The sequence below is a fragment of the Ambystoma mexicanum genome, chromosome 12 (assembly GCF_040938575.1).
Source record: "Ambystoma mexicanum isolate Mex_15411 chromosome 12, UKY_AmexF1_1, whole genome shotgun sequence".
In the NCBI taxonomy this organism is placed as follows: domain Eukaryota; kingdom Metazoa; phylum Chordata; class Amphibia; order Caudata; family Ambystomatidae; genus Ambystoma; species Ambystoma mexicanum.
The window spans coordinates 692,785,752-692,813,055 of record NC_090936.1 but is presented as its reverse complement, the minus strand read 5'-3'; the positions used below and the strand labels follow the sequence as shown (position 1 = coordinate 692,813,055).

Below are 27,304 nucleotides of genomic sequence, written 5' to 3'. Positions count from 1 at the left end.
GCAGCAATCTTGGACTTTGCAGCATGAAGAGAGCAAGGACAATGAACACCTCTCCCCTCCTCACACAACTCTACCCCCAACAGGCCAGTACTAATGGACACCAACAAAATTCTCTGAAAAAAACCTTTGGTTAAAAGCAACTATGGTTAAGGTTCTCTTAAAAGAAATTCCATTCACAGGAAGAAGAAACTTCAAAAATGGATTTTATGCTTACAGCACGATAACACCCAAAATATTGGTCACTTGTTTCTAGAAAAACCATGACTGTGCAACCATAACACTGCCACAGCAAAGCACTGTGACAAAAACCGACGCAAATCTGCTTCCAGCAGGACTTTATCAGCAAATCTGAGCTAAAGAAAAGAAGCCTACACACAGTAGGACCATTTGATATTTAATGTGTGTGACAACAGAAATACATTACAAAAAGAAAGTGAAGCGCAGAGTCCAAAGGAGAATCACCAAAGTAATGAGAAGTTGAACGACCATTTAGGAAAGCGGTCGCCCAGTTATGATTAGCTTATGCACCACTGCAACCATAGCAGAAAGATGAACTATATATTTTATATATTATAGAGGCACCGTTGTGGCTCTACAGGTAAGGTTACATGAGAAAATGAAAAAGATGTTCTCCCTTTATCTTTTGAACCTGTAGATGGATCAACTAGGTCGGCAGGCAAATGATCATGCCAAATTCACAAACTGGTTCGAAAAATATAATTTGAAAAAAATACAGCTTTTCAATTACCCTACAACGGGACTCCCCACAGGAAAATTTCAGAACATGTTCTCAAAATGACCAGTTTTCAATTTTCTCCTTTTCAACAAACAAAACTTGCATGCCACTTTCAGTGCAAAACATTTGAAAAATGCATAGGAGAAATAGACATGATCTGCAGAAAACCATATTTTTTTAATTTTTATTTTGTTATAGCTGATTACATCAACTTTTCAAAATTTAGACAGTTTTAGTTACATAACAGAAGTAAATACATGATAAGGCATAAGTAAATACATGATAAAACAGAAGGATGAAAAGATGAAGACTCACATCTTGATACATTAGAGTAGTACAATTTCGAAGCTGTTTATATAAACGATTAAAATCATCATTACGAACAATCAATCTAATTAAAATGACCATCATAAAAAGCAGGAGTCCAATTGGGGCTATTGAATTCTAAATTTAAAAGAGTTCACATTATTAATTAATCTATTCAAGATGCTTATAACAGTATCTGATCAGATAAAACATTTTCCAAAAAGTGCACAATAGCCTTCATGACTGAAAATCTGGTACTCTTAAATAACATATTCCAAATCTCATTTTCATCCTTCTCCATGTACAATTCCAGAAGATTTTTGCAATGTTTCTGCCGGGTATTATGCAACAGAGGACATGACACAATTAGATGTTGAAGTGATTCTTTCACACCTCGATTTTTACAAAAACGACAAAAATTAAGATCTACATGAATAATTTTGCGTCTGACCATTATCTCTCTCGTCAGCCACAAATTCAGCCTCACACGTAAAAATTTGTTGCGAATGTTTGCTGAAGGGCATTTCAGCAGGTATCCCGCTGCTTGTCCTAGACCTTTGGGACCGAAAAGATTATGGTCGAAATCCTTATATTTTACACATAGCTCGTGAGTTGTAATCCAATCCCAACAAAAGAATTTTTTCTTTGCGCTAATTAGGTTGTCTATAAGATATTGCAAGGAGATATTAGCTCTAGCTAATGTGTCTATAACCAAGTTGCGCCATCTCATAGGGAAAGGAGCAGAGGAACCTGCTAACTGGCGAGCTACTGTGCTCAAGATGTTATTATTAGTGATTCCAAGAAGGCTTTTCCGAAAGAAGGCACACATTCTCCATTTCACCCTGCTATGTAGCGAGTTTAAACCCAGTTCGAATCTTAATATGGGTAAGGGTACACAGTTTGTAAGCCGCAACACCTTTTTCCAGAAAGTGGCCTCAAGTCTATTCCACGAGTTGTCATCCGAGTATAGTTTTGACTCCGCACCGTAGAGCAGGATGGGTACTACCTTTTGTTCAAAGAACGTCACAATATGTTTCAGCGTGTACTTCCCGTATTTGTATATCAGAATTTTCGCTTGCGATATGAGGCTCAGGAGTTGTGTCCAAGATATGTGTGCAAGCAACAAGGGTGGAGGTATTTTCTATGGTGACGCCCAAATACTTATAGTTCGGAACAATATCCGTGATTTGTTGTTGCAGGAACCACAGCCCATTATAAGTTCTACATTTACCATGAGGCTTGCAGACCATAATCTGAGATTTAGACAGATTAATTTTGAGCAGGTTTGAATCTGCGTAATGTGAGAGAGCAGTTAACAGGTTCTGCATACCCTTTGGTGTCTGTGAAATCAAAACCAAGTCATCTGCATAAAGCATCCACGGAACGCGTTGGCCACCCAACTCCGGAGCGTCAGCATTAATACCAAGAAAGGATAAGCCTACATCTAATATAAAAAGATTGAATAATGTGGATGCCAATATACATCCTTGTTTGAGACCGACAGACGTCGGTATGGGTGCCGATAAGAGGCCTTCGCGTGTGAGTTGGACTCGCATAGACGTGTTTGTGTGAAGTTGCACAATTAGGGCCAGAATAGAGCTGGGGCAGCCAAACGCTTTTAATTTATTGAAGAGAAGGATCCGATCTATAGAGTCGAAAGCTGCCCGGAAGTCTATAAATGCAAGAAATAGAGTTTGTTTCTTAGTTGAATATTGAGCTTTCAACATATTGATGGTGATGATGTTAGGAATTGTTCCTAAACCAGTGACAAAACCCGCTTGAAAAGGAGCTCGTCTCCAGTGATTCTTGGTCCACTCATTTAAATCTCGTAGAATGAGTCGACAAAAAATCTTTCCTGAGACGTCCAATAGTGATATGGGTCTGTAACTTGCCGGGCATGCACGATCTCCCTTCTTATAAATCGGAATGAGAATCGACTGTCTCCAAGAAGTGGGAATTTTTTGAGATTTGTTGACTGTTTCAAACATAAGACATAGTATGTCAGCCCAGATGTCCGGAAATTGTTTTAGATGTGTGTTAGATATGCCGTCTGGACCAGGAGCCCTGGAATTACTGGCCTGCCTTATTAGGTGTTTTATGTCTTCTTTAGTAAAACGTACATTGAATACAGTGTCAAACTTTGTTAGTGAAACATGTGAGAGTGCTTGCGCACTTTTAAATTGATCAGAATAATAGCTTACCCACGTGTCCTGAGACATCATTTGTTTGAATTGCAACTTGGTGACCTGATGTTATTTGATTTATAAAGTGCCATGATCGGGACAGATTTTTAGATGCTAAGGATGCTAGCATATTTTCCCCGTCATTCTGATACAGTTTAGCTTTCATGCCTCTTACCCAATTTCTATACTTTGTATCGCGAGAGAGCAGCCTGGCGTAATCCTCGAGGGAGTTTGCTGACTTTTCTTTTCTCAGCCCGAACTATGGATTTTTTGAGTTTGACTTCATGATTGGGAATATGTAAGTACGGTGTTTGTTTTTGTTTGTGTTTGATAGAACATGAAGAGAAGAGCTGCATTAGATCGTAATAAACATCATTAGACAAAGTATCACTCATGGGGTTATTTGTTAGATGGGCATGATAACTCGATCTAAAAGCTTTTAAGGAATGTTCCGACCACTTCAATCGATTTCTAGCCGAGTTCACTTCATGGGTCCCTTTAAGATAGACTGGTTGAGACTTGGTGGGCATTTTGTTGATGCTGCAAGTTGTCTGGAGAATGTTATGATCACTTGCTTTAGATTCTATTACGCAAAAATCTGAGACCAAATCTAGCATCTTCCCATTGACATAGGCGAAATCAATGATCCCAAGACTATTGGCCCGATGCCAAGTTGGTCTTGGAGGTATATCATGTATAAAGGCTCCATTTAGCATATAAAGATTACGTGATTTAGTAAACATTGACCACATGTCAAGTCGTTTGAGTTCCGATTTAACGTATGGGCCCAGACAATGTAAGTTTAAATCCCCTGCTATATAGATCAGGTCAACAAGCCCATCCAACATAACTAAATCAAATGCATGTGCCAAGGATTCGAAGAAATTATCATCCGAAATACCCACAGGATTCCAATAGATATTAATAACAGCACATGTGAGGCCTTCACCCCTCAGTCTAGTCATTTGTATGAACTCATTCGGACAAAACCAAGAGGATATTTTTAAACCGGAGGATTGTTTAACAGCGGTTAATAGGCCAGATGTTGGACGTCCCACACGATGTTTTACTGCAGGAGTTAAGCATACATCATAATTATTCCAAGAAGGGGTACTGGTCAGCCAAGTTTCTTGGAGCAGAATTACATCATAATTCAATTCGTTCTTATTCGGGTTATTAATTAAATGACGATTCCCTCTGGAATTCCAACTAGCAAACTGGAGATTGGTAGGTACAAGAGTCGTATGCTATCCTTGCTTAACCTGGCATTGACAACTGCAAGACTGTTCTGGTCGACCTTGGGCTCGACTTCTTTGTTGGTTTAGGGGTGGCAGAGGACATGTAGAAATCTTATCTACTGCATCTGGGGTTGCAGATAGTGTGAAGCCAAGGACAGTGATTTGAGATTTCGCGGCCCAGATAGTATTTACTACCACCCTGGAATTGATCCATAGATTTACTAGAGATTGATTAGAGGCAACTGGAAATTCTACAAGTTCAATGTCTACAGTTCCTATGTCATCAAGGTCTGGGATTTTGTGAAAAATCACCAGGACAGACGCCCGATTTAGGTTATATTGTTTAGCAGGTAAAGGTTGACAGCTGAGAGTCAGAGAATGAATCGCCGGGCGTTTCAGACGGGGAACAGTGGATTTTTGTTTGGCTAATGATGATGGTTCATTAGGTTTCTTATCTGCACCATTGTGATTATTTGGAATAGAAATTATTTGTGAGGCAATAGAAGCTTCCAAAAATTTCGTTAGGGTTGCCTTTAGAAGGCGTTCCATATCACCAGATAGACCTGGATTAACCTCAGGAGTCTCCGACCTAACAGTTTTTGTGGGAGTTGCCTTCCATGTAGGTTGAAGACGGTTAGTAGTAAGATCCTTTGACATTTCAGGTAAAGTTGGTTGTTTTAAGATTGGAGCAGCAGCCGGCACAGGTGACTGCACAACGGCTGGGACTTCCTGAGGGAAAGTTAACTTTTTGCGACCGGTTTCGAAGCTAAATATTCATCCACGGCCTTTCGTATTTCTTTACGACGCTGTTCGTCAGTCCCTAGGTTCTGAGTCGCCGGGGGCTTACCGGTAGGTTCAGTAGTTATTAGATCGGACCTACCGTGGGCATCATTGGTCAGTGAGCTCCCTCTTAATTCGGTAGAATTGCTTTGTGAGAGCTGATTTGCTACAGTAATCAATTTGTCTAAAGGGCTATGTGCTAGAACAGAATTAGAAGAAGCCGGCTGTGTTTTTGCTTTTTTTATACGTTTTTGTAACGCATATATTTTTTTGTAATGGCTTTAGATGCCGCTATAGTAGAAGTGTTTGAAGCTGATAGTTTATTAATGAAAGCTTTGACTTGTGAGGGTTGACGCGGTCCCGTTTTCATATTTTTTGTTTTCTTTGTCTGTGTTTGTAGAGATGGATTTTTGATCGTCGAGTTCTTCACATTTTTAGTATCAAATAAAGCATATATGGGGATCTTCTGTTTATTCATTTTGGGCTCAAGTTCCGTTTCCATGGAGTCTACTATAGGCTCCAGGATAAACGGTATAGGTTGAAATTCTTGAGCAGTAGGTTCAATAGCCGATAACGTCTGTGTAGACACAGACTGTTTGACAATTGTTGGTACATGCGTATTGATCAAATTTTCTAATCTGCTAGAGATTATAAGATGATTCGTAAATAACTGATCAAACTGGTTGGAATGTGCCTCCGCCTTTACCACCAAAACTTTGAAAAGCTTAGCCAGAGCCAAGATAGCGTTGTTCATGGATGTAAGGGCTATACTCGTATTTACAGTCCGAGAATCATTGGGGCGCATATCAATGGAGGCTTTTCCAGTTGCCCTTCTAGGGGTAGGCACAGTAAAGGAGGGATTCGCAACTGAGTCAATGGGACTAGCATGCGTAAATAACGCAGGGGACTTGGATAGATTTTGAGAGCTCATGTGAGAGAGCACAGCAGAGGAATTAGTTTCTATGTCAATAACAGGGATATCTTGGTGCACAGAGTCCACAGGTGACGGAGATAGAAGTATCACTTACAGTTATGACAGACGCATTACAAAGTTCAGGAGGAGGTGCTACAACACCAGTTAGTACATTCGTAAGTATAACACTATCAGTAAGCGAGACATTTTCTTTAGCAAACTTGACAGTCGGTTCGGTGACTATGATTGGTTTATAGGACTCACCGATTCGACTTTCCCCCACATGCACCGATGACATTTCTTTGTCGATTGGATTTTTTCCACAGGTGTAGCTACTCGTGGGGTCACTGTGTAAAACCATATTTGACAAGCCCAGTGTAAAAAAGAAAATCATGAAAAATAAGTAACAAGCTACTTACCTGTAACTGTTCACCAGCATGGGTCTGGCATGGATTCACATGCTCATGAATATTCCAAGTTGTCAGGCTGGGACTCCTCTGTAAAGAAAAAAAAAATCAGTTTAGTTTCTGAACTGTCTTTCTACTAATAACCAATCACTGGTCTCTGGGTCATACTTCCACCAGCCAATGACTGCCCTCTACCTAAGCCCCCCCCCCCCCTCCGGCAGACATCTTCAGATTTGGAAGCAGGTAAATTGGCAGTAGGACCAAGAGAAGAGCCGCAGAGAGGTTGGAGGGAGGGTTCGCATGTGAATCCATGCCAGACCCATGCTGGAGAACAACAGTTACAAGTAAGTAACTTGTTCCTTCTCCAGCATGGATTCACATGCTCATGAATAAAAGAATACATAGTAGTACACATATGCACAACCATGGGAGGTGGCAAAGCTCAACATTAAGCATCTCTTACCTCCTCACCAGGCCCACCTTCAGGTGAACAGGTTGCGCAGCACTGCCTGGCCAACTCTGGACTCCTCACCAGAATCCCGGTCGACGCAGTAGCATCTCGTGAAGGTGTGCGTCGACTTTGACGTAACCGCCCTGCAGATGTCCAGCAGGGGCACACCAGATAGGAACGCCGTTGTAGCCGCGATCACTCTGGTCGAATGGGCTCTCGGACGGCCGGGCAACGGTCGGTTTGCCAACCGGTGACAGTGCATGATGCAGCCGGCGAGCCATCTGGAAACGGAACCCTTCGAGAGGGCCTTCCCTTGGTTCACAGGTCCAAAGTTCACAAACAGCTGTGATGTCTTCCGAAACCTCTTTGTGCGGTCCACGTAGAACTTCAACGCTCTAGCTACATCCAGCGAGTGCAAAGTCCTCTCAGCCGGCGATGGGAAGAAAACAGGTAACACCAAGGGCTCGTTGAGATGGAAGTCCGAAGGCACCTTGGGCATGAAGGAGGGGTGCGTCCTTAGCACCACCCTCGTCTCGTGAAAAGTCAGGTATGGGGGCTTGCAGTAGAGGGCCTGGATCTCTCGTACTCGTCGTGTGGAGGTGATGGCCATAAATGCTGTTTTCCACTACCGGAACTTCAACGGTGCCGAATGCAGAGGCTTGAATGGCGGCCCCAGCACGACGTTGAGCTCCCACGCTCAAGCCGGAGTCTTCACCGGCGGGAACGATCGGAACAGTCCCTTCATGAACTCCTTCACCAGGCAATGGGACCACAGGGATGAGCGCCCCGGAGTTCTGGTGTAGCTGGAGATAGCCGCCAGATGGATCTTGGAGTCATGGGCCAGCCCTGCCTTGGCCAGCGATAGCAAGTACGGCAGCACTTGAGGGGCCGTAATCCGCAGAGGGTTAATCTTCTGTGCCTGGCACCAGACAGAAAACCTCTTCCATTTGTGTCCATAGCACTTGAGATTTGAGGACGCCCTGGCCTTTGCAAGCACCTCCTTGCAGTCTGCCGGGATATCGTACCCTCCAAACTCTAGTGCTGCAGAAGCCAGGCCTGCAAGTTCAGCGACCCCGGGTCATGGTGGAGGGTGGCGCCTCCTTCTCTGGAGAAGAGATCCGCCTCGGTGAGCAGTTTGACTGAGGGGGGTACGCCGACATGTCCGGGAACCAGATCCGTCTCGGCTACGCTGGTGCAACGAGGATCATCTTGCACCTGGATCGTCTGAGTTAGTTGATCAGTCTCAGTAGCAACAGCGGGAACGTATAGAGGAACAGGCCATCCCAGGGAATGAGAAGGCATCGCCCATGCTCCCCGGCTGGGGAAACCTGCTGGTGAACCTCCGGCACTTGGTGTTCATCGCTGTCGCGAATAATTCAATCTGGGGATTGCCCCATCGTTGGAATAGCAGATCCACTTGATCCTGTCGCAGTTCCCACTCGGGGCACGAGCGTAGTTCCCTGCTGAGCGAGTCAGCGATGGTGTTCTTTATTCCTGCCAGGTGGAAGGGTACCAGAAACATCCCTTGGGCAACGGCCCAGTGCCACAGATCCTGGGCCTCCTTGGATAGGGCTGGGGATCTGGTGCCTACCTGCTTCTGGATGTAGAACATCGTGGTGGCGTTGTCGGTGAATATCCTCACCACCTTGCCCTTGAGGAACGGGAGGAATGGGAGGAACGGCCTCAGGGCCCAGAACAAGGCTCGGAGCTCCAGGAAGTTGATGTGTAGTGACCTCTCCTCCGTGAGCCAAAGGACTCTTGCGTGGAGATCTCCGGTGTGCGCTCAACATCCCTCTAGGGAGGCACCCATCAGTCTCCTGATGTGCCGGGGTCTGGAAGTCAATACCCGCCATGGGAGGCGCGCGGGTGCCCCACCACCGGATCGCTTGGCGGAAGGTCTGGTTGAGCGAGACCCTGTCTTCGAAGCTGCACGCCGCTTGCATCAAACGGGCATCGAGGAACTCTTGCAGTGGACGCATCCGCAGCCTGCACAGGCGCACTAGGTAGATGCACAAGGACATCATGCCGAGAAGGGACTTGACGGACCTCACCCTGGCCAAGTCCATGGTCGACAGCCGTTGCACCATGCCCAGGATGGCCTTCGTCCTTTCCTCCGACGGAGAGGCCAATCACACCACTGTGTGGAGCCTGGCTCCCAGGAACAGTGCGACTTGCTATGGAACCAAGTGGGATTTTGCAAAGTTGATGGAAAAGCCTAGATCCGTGAGCAGCTCGACTGTCTTCGCTGTGTGCTCGACGGCGAGTTTTCTTGTCCATGCTCGGATGAGCCATTCGTCCAGGTAGGGGTAGATGTGGATCCCCTGCAGGCGCAGCTGTGCCGCCACTGGTGCTAGGCACTTGGTGAATACCCTGGGCGGCGATTTCAATCCGAAGGAGAGGGCCTTGAACTGGTAGTGCCATCCTTAGACTATGAATCTGAGACACTTTCGGTGTCCCTTTAGAATGGGGATGTGGAAGTAGGCATCCTCCAAATCCAGCGACGATAGGAAGTCACCCTCCTCCAGTTGCCCCAGCACATGCTGGAGAGTGACCATTCGGAACTTCTGGGACTTGATGTACTTGTTTAAACGACAAAGGTCCAGGATGGGTCGCCAGCCACCGGTCTTCCCTCTTATGAGGAAGTAACGCAAGTATACTCCGGGTCCTGGAGCCTCTTTCGGACAAGCTCAATGGCACCTTTCTTCAGCATCGCCCTTACTTCAAGCAGCAGTTGAGGGACGTGGTTTTCCTTCCTGGCCACAAGCGGAATATGGGGGCACTTCTTTATAAATCAGAGTGCCTGTGGGCCAGGGCATCCAGCACCCATCGGTCGGTGGAGATGGACTCCCACACGCTGGCGAACTTCGCCAGCCGGCCTCCCACTGGGGTTCTCAGGTGGGGGCCCGACGCTCCGGCCGGTTCAGTCCCGCTTGGTAGTGGCCTTGCCGCCTTGGCCTCCTTGACGAGATCCTCCTGACTTGCCGCGTCCTCTGTAGGCCTCCTGCGACGAGGAGCGGGCCGCTTTGTGGTACGTCGAGGAGCCACCGCCGAATCTCTTGGAGGCACCTTGTTTGCCTCGGGAGTTCCGAAAGGGCGGCCGTCGTTGCTGCAAAACTCCCAAGGCCCGCGCTGTTTGTGTCGGCCTTGATGGCCTGCAGTGACTCGTCCACTGTCTTGCCAAACAGGTTGTTTCCGTCGAAAGGCATGTCCAAAACTCTGGTTTGCGCGTCCTGGTGGAAATCGGTAGCCTTGAGCAAACCACGCCGGCAAAGGCAAACACTGTTGCCCATCTGGCGGAAGCCGGTGTCGGCAATGTCCTTGGCCAGCGTTATGGCGTGGTCCAACGCCACTTCCCCTTCCTGCAGGATCTCCAGGGCTTCAGCCCTCTTGTCGTCCAGGAGGAAGTCCAGCAAAGGAGCGATCTTAAACCACAGCTCCCGGTCGTAGCGGGCCACAATTGCGAGGGCGTTGGCTGCTTTACTCGTCGTCGCTGCAGACGAGATGACCCGTCCCATGGTGTCCAATTCCTTCCCTTTGCCGTCCGGCTGGGAGGTCGAAGTTGAAGCAGTCGCCCCCGCTGCTTTCTTCTTGGCCGCCGCTGAGATGACCGAATCCGGGGTCGGCTGCGCCCCAAGGCACATGGGGCGGAAACCGGGACCCGGTACTTCTTCTCGTAACAGTCTCTCTTGGCAGGGGTCGTGGACGGGTTCTTCAGATGTCATCAAGTAACGGGACCGAGCGCACAGTCTTCCTCTTGGCCTTGTGCCGTTGATAGAGGAAGCCTTCCTTCTTCTGTTCTACGGGGCAGAGCTGGAAGAGCTTGGATGCCCTGGCGATCATGGCGTGGAAGTAGCCAATTTCGTCGGGCAGGGAGGCCCGAGGAGATGGTGATGGAAGGCCCATCCCGTCGTCATCCGTCCCCGTCGTGGCCGTCTGTTCCCGTGTCATCCCTCGGATCCGGGGAAGGAGATGAATGCCATGAGGGCTGCGCAGGCTGGAAGGGCGGTGGGGGATGAGTTCTCCTCCGCTTACGAGGAGGGCTTCCCGACGGTCCAGGCTCTGCTGGGTCGTCCGTTGGGGGTAAGGGCAACCTTGTCCTTCTCTATACACAAGGCCTGGATCGCCATCAAGATTGCTCCCGAGTTGTCCTGTGGCCCAGGTACCGGCTGCGACGGGCGTGTCGCTTGGGGAGTGGAATCCTCTGCCTCCACGGGAACCTTGTCGGCGCCACTGTTGCTTTCTTCGTCCGCCTCATCGGGATCCCTCCCATGGGACCGGACTTCCTCGGACCTCTTGTCCAGGACTTCAGCCAGCTCCTCTTCAGAGGCTGTATCTGTGTCTGTGATGGCCACTGCCCCCCCCTCTTTTTCCACCGGGGTTTTCACGGGGGTCTTAGCGATGGGCTGAAAAGAGGATTCCCTCCGCGGTGGCAGGGAAACTCTGGGCCCGAGGTTGCTCCCACTGGGGTAGCCTCCACAGGCTTTGCCAGGGCCGCCACAACTCCTTCGATAGAGGCCTTAGCCGGGTGAATCAAGGCCTTCATGACTTTGGACGTGCTTGAGGCCTTCACCTTGTGGGGAGGGTCGCCACCTAACTCCCCCTCGACTGTCTCCGTCAGGATTGAACAGGGCTTATCCCAAAGCTTACCCAGGTTCTCAGACTTCCTTTTCCCAGAGCCAGATTGTTGGCTCGTGATTGATGGCTTCGGTCAAAGTGCACCCTTCCTGGCAGCTGAGTAATCCGACCATTCGGCATTCCCGTTGTACGCGGACTCGCAGTGCTTTGCCTTTTGTTGGGCCCCGGTCGCCGTAGTGCCCTCAAAGATCTTAGAAGACCATTCGGACCTCCTCTTCTCACCTGCTGCTGGGCTCTTCCCCTCTAGCCAGTTGGTGAGGCGGATACGCCGATCCTTCATGGTCCGCTCCGACATGTTCTTGCAAAACGCACAGTCCTCCACGTGCGTTTTGTCTTCGTGAAGGCAGTAGAGGCATCTAGAATGCTCGTCCTCCTTGAAGACATTCTGCAATCCGCATCCAGGGCAGCTCCTGAACAGCTTGGATCCGGGCGTCGTGCTCCCTTTGTCCTGGGCCATGTCCACGCGGGGTACGCCTCAAAGATCTTCTGGAATTCTCCAACAAGTGGAACTCGACGAAAACTTCGCCCTTGAGGGGCATAGAAATTTCCAAAACGGGTCCCCATTAATCGGATGATGAATTGGTGGAGCTTGAGGCTCAAATTGACCAAAAAAAATAAGTAAACTCTTTGAAAAAAAGCAACACGCAGTAAAAGCACGAGAGCTAAGCACTAGGATTCCCAACACTTGAACTTGTGGTAAAAATCTGAAGATGGCTGCCAGAGGAGGGGCTTAGGTAGAGGGTAGTCATTGGCTGGTGGAAGTATGACCCAGAGACCAGTGATTGGTTAATAGTAGAAAGAGTTCAGAAATGAAACTTTTTTTTACTGAGGATTCCAAGCCTGACCGGGAATATTCAGGAGCATGTGAATCCATGCCAGACCCCATGCTGGAGAACTGAATACTTCCAAACATATAGGACCGTAATGTACCCTTTACTAGGATGTGCTATTAAAATTAGTGAGACATCACCTGTGTGGCAATGTGTAAAAATGTATGAAATATATAAAAGATAACTACCATGCTCCCGACACAATCTACCGCTTACTACAGAGTACAATTCTGAAAGAAATTACTCCAAGGAATCTCAGGTAAAAATGTGTGCAAAGCCAATTAGTATTTTAAGAAAAAACATTTGCAGTTTCAATAACTGCGAGCAATCGCTCCTGTAAAATATTGGCAAAGCCAATAGTTTTACCAATTGCAGTTAACGGATTGTAGTAATTGGAGCTATGACCATCTGTCAATAACTCGCAAGCTTTGCGAAAGCCAATAGTTTGGCCAGTTGTATTTGTTAATTGACAAATGGTCCCAACTCCGGCAATCACATTTAAAAATTAACTAAACAACCAAAGCAAGGTCTATATTTTTGGCATTTGTAGTTGACAGATGGTTGAATGCATAATCACTTATGTAAAAATGCACCAATTGGCAGATCTTTGTATTTTCATATCTTGCTTCGGAAATATAAGACCAACATAAGACAGGAAATCTAATCTGCTAAGCATTGACAAAAGCAACAGTCTTGGCAATTTAATTCATTCACAATACCTTCCACCAAATTATGCTAAAATGCACCTAAACTATAAATTAAAAATGAGTTTAAATGGATCATAAAAGCTAAGCATTCCAAGTGCCCTGTCGGGTCTGTGCAGCTCTCACCACTGTGCTGAGCCACAGGCGAGTTCAGTAGTTCTTAGGAACTACATATCCTGGCACACTGGCCATCTTTACAACATCAGCGGCGCATTAGCGCCAGTGTGTTTGGAGAAGCCAGTTGACACCAAGCAGCATAAACCCGCCATTATCCTACCAGCACCCCGGTGCGTATGTACAAGAGTGCTGTGTGACTTCTGAATATCTGTCCATATTTGTAAGATCGGTTGGGGTTATAGTTAAGATTTCCTGCTGATCTTTGAAATGTGTGTTAAGGAGAATTGTCAGAAATGTGCCAATTCCTCTCTACCTTAGAGATCCCCAGCACTTTTGCTGGACTCTAGGACATTTAAATTCTTAACTTGGAGAGTATGTGAAATCTTTTTCCCCCACGCATGTATTTTTTCTGTGATTTGAACTCTGTTTGGAGTCTGACAAACTCCATAGGCATTGTGTCACACAGCACCTTCAGTGCAGTGACACAGGGAAGTCTTTCAGATTTCCAAAGGTTTAAATACCTTACTCTGGGATCAACTACTGTTTCCCAGGACAGTAAAAGTGAAATTGACTTTACATTGTAACTTTCTAGACCCAACACACACTATCTTACAATAGGGTGCTCGAGGGGTTACTTAGTAGCCCCCCCTTTGGCTACCTTCTAATGTAACATTTTTTTATGTTACCCTTTACACAATTAATGGCTGGCAGCAGTGGTTAATTTTTACTGTGTTGTGTTTTTACTGCGGGCTGCGTTCGCAGCCACAGTTAAGCACCCATGGGTGCCATTTCTGTCAAAATGGCCTGGGTCTTTTTTCGCCATTTCTTGTTGTTTTGGTCCTTCTTGAGATTTACTCACGCCAAACCAGGTTTGGTCCCTTTGATCTTTTTGTCTTTGGCGGGCTTCACAAGTGAAACCCCGCCTCTGGCTCCAGAGAGTCTGGTGGGGGCAGGAAGTGAGGGAGGTGCCCAAAACTCCCTGTGCTTAGTCATCTAGGAGACAGACATGCACTCCTAGGTGATTGGCCAGCTGGCTGTGCAGCAAGGACAGCCACCCTCCTGAGTGACTGACAGCTAGGCCGGAATGAATGGGAGCAAGCTGCATAAAAGGCAAGGCTTTTTGGCTTGGAAGGCAGAGTCGACCACTGGACGAAGGAATCCGAAGAAGAACTTTAAGAGGACACCTGCTGCAACTCCTGGGCCGTTGGTTTGCCCGGTGAAGCCCTGCTGATGTGCTGAAACAAGCTTGCCTCAACAGAAGTCCTGCAAAGACTACTTCTCCCCTTGAGTTGGTGGGACCAATCAACTCCAAAGTGAGCCACCTGGACATCCTTCTCAGAGCTGGTTGAATTTCCATTGCAGTCGCTGCTGGAAACTAATAACCAGGGGGAGGAACACCAGTTTGTGTGCGCTGCTTTTAAGTTGGCCAAGAGCTCCAGGAAGATCCTCTGGACTCCCAGGAAGCAGGACTGACTGAGCCTGAGCCGCCTCAACAGAGTGCGGGACCCTAAAAGCAAGGAAAGCCCATCTTGACAGCCAAGAACCGCAGCGTTTGCAGTAGACGCGAGAAGCTGCAACGCCGAAGTGCCACTTGTTCGAAGTTTGCCGGTTGCGGTCGGTGACCGTCCCATTGTGGTGCAGGAGTCCTCAGAAGTCCTCCCTCTTGCCCCCACGACCGAGGCCCAGTAACAGTATCTGCAGAGCTTCACAGGAACAGAGGTCATCAGCTGCATCTTTTTCTTCAACCTAAAGGTACTGTAAAGTCTGAGAGAACTTACCTCTCACTGTAGATTTGTTTGCTCTTCTACTTGACAAGTCTCCCAGCTTGGGACCCTACATTTGATTGTTCTTTTTCACCAAATACTTCTAAAAACATTGTGCAAAGACTTAAACTCACCTCCAAGAAGTGCTTCAGGCCACCTAGACTTTTTCCCATTGACATTGGCTCAGACTGGTCCCCTGAATGACTTCTCTCCTCTGTTATTTTGTTACACCCATCCTTCCAGGAAGGGGTCAACTTACTCTGCATTGGGGGTCCAAAAGTATTTGCCTGCTTAAAGAATATTTGTGATCTCTTGTTTGCTCGAATAACCCTTTTCTTTGACACTCTCAAAGCCTACTCTGCATGTACAGTAAGATATTAATGTCCACAGTGTCCTAGCTATTTAAGTCACCTAAGAGTGTAGGAACTGTGTGTGCCATCCCCAATGGGTCTTTACTGGATCTGAGAAACCTAAGTGTGTATTTCTGCAGTGTATTTGAATGTTGCTTTTATATTGCTTCTTCTGAAGAAGGCCTGTTTAAATGACTGGCAAATAAATTCAGAATTGTTTTATCAAGAAACCTTGATTATCAGTGTTTATTTTGAATACTTGTCACTGTGAATCTGTAACTCCACCACTGCTCATATTGACCTATCTTGGCCTGGATACTAGGCCACACTACCAACATGTGTAGTTCAGGCTTCTACCAAAGGTTGGGTCCCTATTGCCAGGAGACTGAGGTTGTTGTAGTGCACCCAAAGGGTATTACCACAAATCTTTACCTAACACGTGTCACGACCCCAAGCAGTAAGGACTGCATTACTACTTGAAGAACTTTGCAGTTTACATCGTGATAGATTTGCCGGCATACCCAGATTAGAAACACAAGCATTTAGCTTTTTGCATGCTTCTTACTTTCATACTGTAACGCTGTGTGACCTGTCGTGTCTGTTGCAGCTCTCACTGGTGCACTGAGCCACTGAGAGTTCAGTGGTTCTTAGGAACTACATATCATGGCACCACCAGCTCTCTTTACATGAGCAGCGCGTTTGGAGAGGCTGGCTGTCGCCTGTTTGCACCCAGGGCGTGCTGCTTGCCACCCTGGTCTTTTCCCCCCTCACAGACCACATGTATTTTATGCTCAAACTACTAGTCTCATCGTGCATGTCATTCACCACAACATCAGTGAGCTTCTCGGGTTAGTCGCGGTTCCCTACACGCATAATCATCTTTCCACTAAGCAAAAACAAGCAGATATCCTGGCGAAATACAGCCCGCCTGCGATACCACACTTAATGAGAGCCAATCTCCATATGGTTAACAGCTCACAGACTAAGTCAGCAACATATGTCACCCACCGTTCGCGTCATTGAGGGGGTCTGATGAAGCATATAGTACATTCTAACCAAATCAAACCCTGGCCATGGAAAGTCCCACTACCAGGCTATCTCAGACAGAATTATGGGCTTGGTCACTCAGAACAGGCAACATCTTAGAAACAGGCTTCTAGGGATCTTCCCAACTGGGTCTTGATAACCAGGAGACCGCCAAACTACCACTCATCGGCATGAGTTCCATGTGCTGTGCAAACTTTGAGGGAGATCAATCTTCTCTATGCAGTTCAAACCAGATTGCTTCCCTGTGCCTTTCTCTCCTTAACACACTGAGGTACGGGGTGGAAATTCACGGCTGTACCGAAACTACTCCAGACTTTCTTGCATAACTGAGTTGTGGCTGAATGAACCAACACCGCCCAGTACTAGCCAGGCCACCCCGGCCGAATTCTCAATTCTTTGCGCTGATCGCCCTGATCTAAGAGGTGGAGGAGTAGAGATTCTTTTTAAAAACTCTTCAATTTACATGCCATTCCGCACCAATCCGCTCATGGCTGTGAAAATAAAAAATTAAAACAGCTCTTACCATTCTGCTGATCGATCGACCCTCCAGAGATACCCCGTTGTTCGAGGAACAATTAGTCTACTCAATAACATTACTAAAAGGTAACTCTAGTGATGGTTTTAGGAGACTCATTTCTGGACTAACCACCCTAAGGATAAGCAAGCTGCCTCTTTTGCCCGTGAGCGCAATTGGATTCTCACAAGGGGTCTCCATTCCCACACAGAGCGGGACATATACCGACTGGGTACTTGCATTACAGAAATGTTTGTGACCAATAAATTATGTGCAAGTGCCTGGTCTAATCACTCTATAGTGAATACCACCGTCCGTCCTGTCCGCACCGGAAACGCAATGCTGGACCTTAACAGTTTAAATTGACCAGAAACATCAAAAATATTACCCCACAGAGGTTTTTAGTCAAACTGACAGCCAGGCTATCCCCCTTGAATCCTTTGAAAACTCTGATCTTCTGTTGAAGCTCTTGCTCTGGAAAAAACCAAGCTGGTGGAGGCGGAATAAAAAAGAAAATCTTGGTTCAACTAAACTGTTCTGTCTCAGTTGTCTGAAAAGAAATGCAGAAAGAACCCTTCAACCGGATAACCTTTCACTGTACAAACAGTAAAAAACTTTAAACTAGCCATTGTTGAAGCAAGATCACTTCAACTGCAGGATTGCATCTGCTAAATCTAGTTCCGGGGAGCTTTTAATGAATTTGAAGGTAAATCCGTGAGCATAATAGCACCCAATAAAGATCCTGTATGGCGTTAGATGAGCCATGATTAATTCAACCTTAAAATCAGCCGCCATCAACAAGCAATTTCAGCCCAACAAAATCTGGTCACTACCACCAGGAAGGGCTTTACTCTCCCGCCAGATCCTCCAGCTTCCCAAAACAACCAGCCGTCACATTTAACTTTAAACACTGCACCGAAGCTCAAATCTGCAAGATCGTGGCCGGAATAAAGCCCACCTCATATCTCAGTGACAGCTGCCCCTCCAGCATTGTTAAGGATTATATGGATATTTTTGGCTCCTTCGGTTACCAAACTCATTAACCTTGCCTTTACGGAATGTAATGTGCCCTGTCTACTTAAAGCATGGATCACTCCATTATTGAAGAAAAACAAACTGGATCCCGCCATAGCCAAACATTACCGTCCAATAACTAATATTCCCTTTTTGCTGAAGATTATGGCTCGTGTTGCTTATGGCCAACTTCAAGAGTTTATTGAAGTAACATCTTTGACCCTCTGCATTTGGACTTTAGAAGCAGGCACGCCCCCCCCCCATGCTGGATCTAAAATCCAACCTTGCCAGCATCGTGGATAAAGGTCAGCCAGCTTTCTCATGTTATTAGATCTCAGCGGCCTTTGACCTGGTTGACCACTCTTTGCTGGTGGCCAAGTTAGAGGATCAGGCTCATTGCAACAGCATGGCCACACTTTGGATAGCATCCTTCTTGGGCCCTTGGGCCCCAGGAATGCTAGGGTGGCATCAGATTGCGCCAGCTCTTTACTGGCAGCCGTCACCTGTGGGGTACCTCAGGGGTCACGTATTTCCCACAAATTGCTTAAAATGTAAGTTATGCCCCTTCTTGCCCTCTTGGATGACCTGGGTGTTCTGTACACTAACTATGCTGAGGACTCCGGTCATCCTTGAACAGTCAGGTAGCTACACTTGGAACGCTTGTGCCATCAATTCTATCTACGAGTATATCCAGGAATGGATAGCAACCAACTCTTGCCTTGAACACCGATAAAACCGAGCTGCTGATCCTGGCCTCAGGACAAAGACTCAAAAAACTTCACACCAACTGAAACAATGGGCCTCGGAGCTCCGTTTACTCCTCTACCACAGAGTAGTTGGGGTACTGCATAGTACTCTATAACCAAATCCTAAGGGGCACCAGGGTACAAATGGTGGTTAGGATTCCACGGGTAAACCCCAGTGAGCTGTATGTTAATGTTGGGGGAAGATGGTTCAAGATACAACCCAGCCTTATTACATAGGAGGAAAAACGACAGGCACCCATAGGTTAGTAGCATGTTGGAAACAATGGGTGCTCTTTGATGAGATGGAAAGAGCAATGGGAGATGAGGAAGAACCTGATGGCAGACACTTAAAATCTCTTCCTGGAATGTGAGGGGGCTAAATAACTATGTTAAGAGGGTAAGAGCAGCAGCATATCTACATTGTTAAGGGATGCAGATAGCCCTGTTACAGGAGATGCATTTTACACCAGTGAGACAGTTCCAGGTATTGAAAAAGTGTGGTGGGAAGCGATATGTATCACTGTATTCCAATTATGCAAGGTGAGTCCTTATTTGGGTGGCCCCCACAGTGCCCTTACAGCTGATAGGAGTACAGACAGACATGGAGGGGAGAAAGGTACTGCAGCACGGGTTCCTTGACAGGAAGGAAGTTTGTTTAATACCTGTGCACCCAACCACAGGCCAGCCACCATTTTTCGCTCCCTATATACTATATATATGCTACATTGGCTCCTTACAGATGCATGACATGGATCTGGCGAGGAGACTTCAATTGCACTCAAGATCTGAAGCTAGACAGGTCAGACAAGAGAGCTCGGCCCACATCCCCTCCAACCAGGGCCCTGGGAACACTAATAAAAGAACTAGAACTGCAGGAGATCTGGAGATGGGTGCATGGACCGAGTAGAGAATTCTCATTCTATTCGACTGTGCATAGAATATATACAAGAACTGATTATATCCTCACAGGGAAAGACCAGCTGGGAGACTTTGGCGCATCCTATGAGGGAAGGATGCACTCAGATCATTCAACCCTAGCAGTTGAGTGGATACTCAGTAATCATCCTACCCAGATACCCACGTGTAGGTTGAGAGTAGATACCCTACGAGACAGCCCCTTTAGGGACGAACTGGGTCGGCTGGCAGAAGAATACTTCGGTTTCAATGTGGGCAGCGTCAAGGGAATGCGGACGGTATGGGATGCCTTCAAGGTGGTGATAAGGGCAGCAGCCATAGACAAGATAGTGGGGTAAGAAAAGAATTGGAACAACTGGCAGACACTGAGGCTAAGATTAACAAAATAGGAGGGATCCAGGAATAAGACAGGAATCAGAAGGGACACTCATTGAGCTAACTGCATGGAACATTTGGAAAGGTTGGGGAGATATAGCTACAGAAAATACACTGAGAAATTGCATGGGCAAGGAGACAAGCCAGGTATGTTGCTGGCCTGGCTAACTAGAGATACAGAAACTCAGAAAATCGTAGAAATAATAAATGAATGTGGAGAAAGATGGAGGTCACAAAAGGAAATAAATTAGACCTTTGGAGCCTTCTACCGAAATCACTACAAGGACTAAGGGGACATAAATAACAGACCCTGACATATATTGGCCTGGCCACGCAGACTGCAGAGCAGATAGAAATGCTGGATACGCCCATAACAGCAGAAGAGGCGATTGCTCTGCTCCCAATGGGCAAAACCCTGTGAGGCGTGGGATGGCCTCCCAGCAGAGTTTTATAGAGCATCTACAAACTTTGTGGCCCCACAATTACTCCTGAAGAAGCATATGAGGGAAATTACACAATAGCATGGAGGAATCGGTCATACTCACCATTCTGAAGCCAGGCAAAGACGGGAGACTTTGCGAATCCTACAGGCCGATATCACTAATTAACCAAGACACCAAAATCCTCACAGCTGTGCTAGCCGAGAGATTAAAAAAAGAATGGTTACAACAATAAACCCAGATCAAACAGGTTATGTCCCGGCAGGGCCAGTGCAAGGAACTTTGCCACCCTAGGCAAACTGTCAGATTGCCGCCCCCACTCCAGATTAACCGTTCTTGATCAACCGTCCTCCCACCAACCCCTGCACCCCCCCTCCAAAAAGCCTTGTATTCACGAGGTGTGTATTGCCCTGCTGGAGGGGGTGACTTCTAGGCCAGCATGCATAAAAAGAAAAACAAACGAATGTGGGGCAGCTCAAAACAGCAGCTCCAGGTGCCCTGACAGATTTGGCACCATACCACGAAAACAAAAGAAACACGCATTGGCAATGCCAATGGTTTGGGCCTTTTTGTAGACATGGGAAAGGCATTTGCGAGGCACTGCCGTAGTGGTATAAACTGCCCATTGATGGTAGCAGGTGCAAATGGTGCAGCTACCTGGGCATATAACTGCAGTGCCTGGAAAATGCCTAGTGCCTATATACAAGTCAAAACTGTTGGCTTTGCCAAAGCTTGTTTTAACGGGACTTCAGTGAAGGCCACCATAGTGCTTATAAATCAAGTGGCTGTAGGCAGGCCTGGTAAAACATATCAGTAGCATGTACAGCTCAAATTAAGTGAATAACTCTCAGAAGACTGCTTTGAAAAAACATTTGCAGGCACTACAAGTACAAAGTTGTATGGTAAGGCTTGACTAAAGCACGCTCAAAGACATGGTATGGTAATATTTATTTATAAAGCGCCTATACACAAGGCAAGTGCTTCAAAGTGCTCAAGGAGGGTGGGAACTTGGGGACAAAACAGTCGTTCAAAGCCCTTGAAATTCGGAGAGGAGAACAGTCTTCACAGGCACAGTAAGTGCAAACACCACAATCAACAGTTGAGACACAGCAAATAGGCCTGACGACGATTCTGCAGTTTTACCAAGTGTAATTAAGGGGGGGTAGACCGGGGAGAACAGACAAACTATCTTCAAACAGTGCATTCGGATTGTGGAAGTGGACAGACAGGAGGCGGGGGGGGGGGGGGGGGGTCCAAGTCCACCCAGTCTGTAGAAACTAGGGTAAGTGCAGAGAGAGCCACTCTCTTGGGTCATTTCTCAAGTGCATTGAGGGTGGGGTGATTGCAGGCCGCTGAGGCAAGTGCAAGAGAGGACTGGTGGGGTGCCAGGGACCTGTGAGACTTTGAGGTACACCAGGCGGTCAGTCAGAAAGCTGTACAGAAAAGGAGGGAGAGGGGGAAGGTCTTAAGGAGTTTCCGGAACTTAAGGAGATCAGGCTCAAGATGGAGGGTGGCAGTGGGGCTATTCCAGAGGGGAGGCCCCTGCTGAGGATAAGGATCTCCATCCAAATCGGCTCATTCGCAGAAGGTTGGAGGTAGATGAGTGGAGGGCTGGGGAGGAACAGTATTTAGGTAGGCAACATTGCAGACAGGTAGGTCCAAGGCTCCAGAAAGCCTTGTGGACAATGCAGAGGGTCTTGAACTTGATCCTTGCAGCCACTGGGAGCCAGTGAAGGGATTTCAGTGCCAGAGAGATGCGGTCGCTGGTCTTGAGGCTAAGGATAGGTCTTGCGCCTCTGTTCTGGATGAGTTGCAGAGGGTGCAGGGCAGAAGCAGGGAGGTTGAGGAAGAGGCTGTTGCAGTAGTCCAAGCTAGAGCGAACCAGGGCTCTGGAGACAGTGAGCCGCTGGGGGAAAATGAGGAGGTCTAGCTGCTAGACTTTTTAGCCACGTCAGAAATGTGAGAGGCGATGGACAGAGTGGAGTTGATCATTTCAAGGTTTTTAGCCTCGCAGCTGGGTGCAGGGCCAAGGGAGGCCGGCCACAGTGAAAGTAGGAAGGCGGGAGCAGGGGTACCAATGCGAACGATCTCAGTCTTACCAGCGTTAAGGTAAAAGTTATTTGCAGCACACCATGACTGAATAGCGGACAGAGTCGGATATGAGCGAGGAGGAGGAGGCGACTGAGGGTAGACTGCCACTTTGATGAGACACAACTATCTTTCAATCACCCATGCCAGGGCAGCCATATAGATGAACTAGGGGGATAAGTTAGAGCCCTGGGGAATGCCACAGGCTGAGGGAGCGATAGTCGAGAGAAAGGCTCCGAGTTCCACCTGGGATGGGCGTCAGAGAATGGAGGTTAACCACACCAGAGCCTGACCTGCGATTCCCAGGGTGTCACACAGCCGTGCAATCAGGATGTTGTGGTTAACTGTGTCAAAGGCAGAGGAGAGGTCAAGGAGAATTAGGACAGGGAGTGTTTGTGTCAAGTTTGAGAGCAGTACTTCACAGGTGTTCAGAAGAGCAGTTTCCGTGACTCTGGATGCTCTAAAGCAAGACAGATAGTGGAAGCACCCAAAAGATTCAGTGTGGAGGGTCAGCTGATAGATAGCCAACTTCTCCAGGAGTTTGCCCAGGAAAGGAGTGATAGAGATCGGGCGGTGTAGTTTGCCAGAATGGAGGAGTCGGCAGAGGGTGCACAAGGGAGTGCTTAAGAGCCGTTGGGAACCATCCAGTGGAAAAGGAGAGCTTGCAGAGATCAGCCAAGGCTCGGGAGTCAATGTTGTCCTTGATGGTTTTGGAGGGGCTGTTGGGGAGAATTCTCATTTGATGGCTAATTTCCCTTACCTATATAGAGTCCCCCAGCAGCTTTGCTGGATTTGAAGGTTTTTTTTTTCTCCTGCTAAGAGTGAGACTCTTTCTCCCACTCGTAGGCATTTTTGCTAGGTGTGTTCTAGGCTATTTTTGTGTTTGTCTATGGGGTTTTTCTCACCTCCATAGGAACCATCTTTATTCACATGGGTTACACAGCACCCTCCGTGCAGTGACCCAGGGGTGTTGTATCGACCCCCAAACAGACTCCATACCCTGGGACTGACTACCGTCTCCCAGGGCATGTAAAGTCCCCATTGACTTTACTAGTCAATTTCTATGAACTAAACCAGTACAACCCATCTTACTATGTAAGTACTGGGAAGGGTTAATAGTTTCCCCCCCCCTTATGTTCATTTTCAAGAGGGTACCGTACAGTCCCTCTATCCAAAGTTTCTGGCTGGTGGCAGTGAATATTTCCCCATGGGATTTTCCCATTGTTCGAGGCTACCACATTTTCTGACAGTCTCCGGCATACCGCCGGTTTATTTTAATATTAACTTGACTCTTGGTAGGTTTTATTTGCCAGAACTTTAATATAAATTCTTTCTCCTGTCTTCATCTAAACTCCTAACCCAGGTTGGGGATCCTTTGCTTGTACTTTTGGCGGGCTTATACCAAGAAGCCCTCTTTTCGGCACCACTGAGTCTGGGATGGGTCCATTGTGCGGGAGGGGGGGGCGGAGTAGGACCCCTGAACAGGGTTGCCTCGGCAACCCATGTCGCACTCTATCCTGATAGGCTGGAGGGTCTCGGCCAAGATGACCATTCCACTGTGTGAGTGACAGCTAGGCTGAATGAATGGGGATCTTTTTGCATAAAAGCAGGCTCCTGAGGACTGGAAGAGCAAGACATTGCCACTGGAACTAAGAAGCGGAAGAGGAGAGAAGCCAAAGACATCTGCAACGACTGAACCACTGATGAAGCCCTGCTGCATCATCTCACCACTTTTCTCCACACGACGAGAGAAGATCTTCATCTCCAGGAGCCTTCTTCCCTTGAGCTGGTGGGGCCAACCAGTTTGCCAATCACCGTTCCAGACCTGCCTTGGTCGAATCGCCAGTACCCTGTACTCGGAGGCCGGATAGCCAGGCACCAGTCCATCCGGACCGCGATGTAAAGGAGCGTACCTTTTATTCGCCGGGCAGCACCGCGGCTGGTTTCATCCATGGGTAGTGTAGAAACCCGAACCTTCCTCCACGACGAGAGCCTCTCTTCCTCTGCTGGATCCCCCGAACTGCAGGAACTACCAGGAACAACCGCCACCACAGGAGCCATTCTTCATTTTTAAGGTACATTGTTCCGCCAGGCCACCCTTTCTGCGTGGTAGTGCTAAAGGTGTTTTAAATCCTTTACCTACCTGTTGGGTTGGCCACACCCCCTCTGGTAACATTGTCTTTCACCTTATGCATCCACCTTTTCAAAATCGTTAACCAAAGACTTGACTGCAGCTACAAGAACATTTTGCTCCTGGGACCTTGCCCTGTACCACTGACTCTGGCTAAATGTGTTAGAACTTCCTTCTCTAGATTGCTTCTCAACTAGAACTGTGTTGGTGCACCTACTTATAAGCACCTCTTTCTTCCCACTTTCCTAAACTGGTTTACAAACTTATGGGAAGTATTGCTAGGGGTAGTAAGAAGATATTTCTGTATAACTTGTGCTTTCCCTCCCTTGTGAGAAATTTTTAGAGTGCCATTTGTGTTTGGTTTTCACTGTGCCGTTTTGCTCAGTTTTCACTCTTGCTCAAACTGGTCTACAATTTAACTAAGGAGTTGTGCATACTTTCTTTGACCAAATTTAACTTGCTTAATAACTGTGATGAATGTGTAACTAGAAGTGTATAAAATAAATATATATATTCTTTTTACCACAAAGCTTTGGTCAGTGTTTCCTTGTGCCATAGTACTGTAGGCCTATTGTGTAAACCCTGAATACTGCTCATCTCCATCTTGAGATAAGTGACTGCTCAGCCACAGCTACCAACTAAATCTTTGTGGTACAGACTGATACCAAAGGGGATTTATTGCTCTCACCTGTAGTCCTAATCTTCTGTAGTGCTCCCCAAGGGAACTGCACAGGATTATGCCTAACAAGGGCAGAGGTCCACCTATTTGGATGAGGCCTTCATGGACCGGACATGTCTGGCGACGTCAGCGGGTGAGACGGGTGAGAGGGAAGAGAGGGGTGGTGGTGGGGGCAAAAGAGGCTCCAGTGTAGGTGTATGTTGTGGTGTGGAAGGGAGGAAAGGATATCTTGGGTTTTTGTGATGAAGCATGCAGCCAGGGCCGAGCAAAGGTCCTGGGTGGGTGTGACAGAAGAGGCTGCTACAGAATTTGTCAGTTCCTTACAGACTTTGAAAAGTTTGGCAGTGCTGCTTGATGCCGCAGAGATGCAGGTTTGAATAAAGGCTCTTTTCTTGGTGCGGATGCAGAGTCGATATCACCTTTGAAGGAGGTGGCAGGCCAGTGTGTCAGAGGGTTCGCTCAACAAATTCCATTTCCACTCAGCTGCCATACACTTATGTTTTAGGGCTGCCAGATCAGAGTCGTATCAAGAGTTGCACTTTGAGAGACTTCAGACGTACCCTCATGACAGGGGAAAGAGTATCAAGAGTGTTGGAGATAGAGAGATTGAGGTTAGCGAGGGCTGTGTCATGGTGGGAATCAGCCGCAGGAGGAGGCGAGTGGGTGGAGGCAAAGGCAGCCACTGTCATTTTTCTCATGGGTCTGGTAACTTTGAAGCTGAGTGGCTGTGCAGGTGTGCACTGCTAGAGAAGAGGAGAGCTTCAGGTGAGTTGAGAGAAGAGAGTGGTCAGTGCAGGAGAGAGAGGTAGTGAGAGCAATTGAGAGAGGGATGTCAGTAGAGATGAGAGCATCCAAAGTGTGGCACGCGGTGTGCATGGAGCCATTCCCAGATGGGAACACATCCCAGGAGTGGATGCAGTTTGGGCAGGAAGTGGGTTGGAATGGCCATAGGGATTAGCATGGCCTTGGGTAATCAATGGGTGGGTAAATATGCAAACAAAACCGACCACCTTTGTTTCCCTCCTCATGTGCAATTGCTCCACACTCAGATGCAATAGTTTGGATTGGGTGCATGACAGAAGGACAGAGGGTGTTAGGCAGACACGGCAAGGCCACAAAGATACAAGGACAGAAAGACAAAATAGGGGAATGATGCCATGGGTACGAAGGGCAAGGGAGGGTGTGAGTAAAGAAGGAAATTCACTACACAGGCGGCAGAGAGAACGGGAGAAGAGTGGGACAGAAGAGCAGAGGCGACTGGGAGGAGAACACAGGAGCACTGAGCAGGGCACAGAGGGGGAACTGGCAGCCAGGCAGTGACACGGAAGTCAGCATACAAGAATACGGTTGGATTGACAGCGGCGGGGCGAGGAACGTACAGTGGGGAGATGGAGAAACCGAAACACAGAACCAGACAGGAGAACAAGGCATCTCCAGAAAGGAGAGCACGTTTGCACTGAAAGTGACAGTGGGTGACAGCCGCTGCAGCCCCAGGGCTGACAGCGGCTGCAGGGGCTCAGACTAGGTTTCATTTTGTCATAGTTTCACAAACCATTAAAGTGTACTCCCTGGATCCTGTGCCCCCTGACTGGATCTATGCCACCTGGCATTACGGCCTGCTTCTCCCATTGCCCTCAGCACAAGGCCAAAATAAAGCCCACCATTCTTATCTCTAAGAAAAGTGCCCTGCACTGATGCCAAGTTCTTCACCCATCTGAATGGATTAGTCCTGATTGGACACCATCAGTGAAGTCAGATTGTTAATGTCCAGTCTCTGTTCAGTCCCGCTTGCACCCCTTGAGGCTCCATGGTTCTCAAGGGAAATGGTGCTATGTGTGGTAGTCTGTGCTGTTGGTCAGGGGCCTTACAATCTCAATTATCCGCTGTTGACCAATACTGTGAATGAAATAATCTCAAAATAAACAACAATACATCTAGAATA

General features: G+C 47.5%; 1 protein-coding gene across 2 annotated transcripts in view; it reads right to left on the bottom strand.

Moving 5' to 3' along the window:
- Positions 1-27,304, bottom strand: part of GTSE1 (G2 and S-phase expressed 1) — a 1,052,868-nt gene that overhangs the window by 188,191 nt on the left and 837,373 nt on the right. The window lies entirely within an intron of this gene.